Source organism: Phoca vitulina, unplaced genomic scaffold, assembly GCF_004348235.1.
Source record: "Phoca vitulina isolate PV1807 unplaced genomic scaffold, GSC_HSeal_1.0 scaffold7, whole genome shotgun sequence".
Classification (NCBI taxonomy): Eukaryota; Metazoa; Chordata; class Mammalia; order Carnivora; family Phocidae; genus Phoca; species Phoca vitulina.
In genome coordinates, this window is record NW_022589710.1 from 22795365 (window position 1) to 22796469 (window position 1105).

Sequence of the window (1105 nt, forward strand, 5' to 3'; positions counted from 1 at the left end):
TGGCCTACTACATGATCTGAATTTATATATATATTATGTGTACTAAAAATATGTGTCCACTTTTGCAGTGCAGAGTTCTAAGCTATTTATTAATTGTATTGTTAATTTACATTATCCTTACTGATAAGAATATTCTTAATAATGATTGTGTTATCATTTGTTTCATAAAGCTGAGTTAAAATTGATTACCTGATTTTGTGTACATCCATTTCTATCCATTTTACTTTTATATTTTTGTCATATTAATATGATCTATAGAATAATGATTATGGATTCTTAGTTAAAATCTCACTTTAGCATTAAACAATTTATGCTTAATTTTGATTTTTGTCTTAAAATATAATTCTCTGATATTAATATTGCTATGTTGACTCTATCATTTTCTATTAGCAATAATCGTGCCTCGGATAAACCTCATTGGCTACGATACTGCCACTGTGCAAAGCTGACTCTATCATTTTCTTGGCATGTTATTTTCTGTCTTTTTCAACTTTCTATGTTATTCAACCAAATCACTGTAATTTCACTGAAGGAAAATATTCTAGAAAAGCATGAATTATCAAAAGGTATATGTCTTTAGAACAGCACATGGAAGAGAATTTTTAATCCAACCTGAAAGTATCTATCTATCTTCAGGGAAATTCAATCTATTTAACATATTTTGTGTATATTTATAAACATTGATGTATATTTAGTATTTTACCTGGTATTTCTCCATTGACCATGTATTTTATTTGCATCTTCTTTTTATTTTTTATTTTTTTATTTAAATTCAATTAATTGACATATAGTGTATTATTAGTTTCAGAGGTAGAGTTCAGTGATTCATCAGTTTTATATAACACCTAGTGCTCATTACATCACTTGCCCTCCTTAATGCCCATCACCCTGTAACCGCATCTTCCCCTCCACAACCCTGAATTTGTTTCCTAGGGTTAAGAGTCTCTTATGGTTTGTCTCCCTCTCTGATTACATCTTTTTTTATTTTTCCTTCCCTTGCTCTATGCTCTGTTTTGTTTCTTAACTTCCCCATATGAGTGAAATTATATGATAATTGTCTTTCTCTGATTGACTTATTTCGCTTATCATAATACCCTCTAGCTCT

General features: G+C 29.3%; 1 pseudogene; it reads right to left on the minus strand.

The window, feature by feature from the left end:
• Positions 1-315: 315 nt before the first annotated feature.
• LOC116633455 lies at positions 316-447 on the minus strand (annotated as a pseudogene).
• Positions 448-1105: the final 658 nt, after the last annotated feature.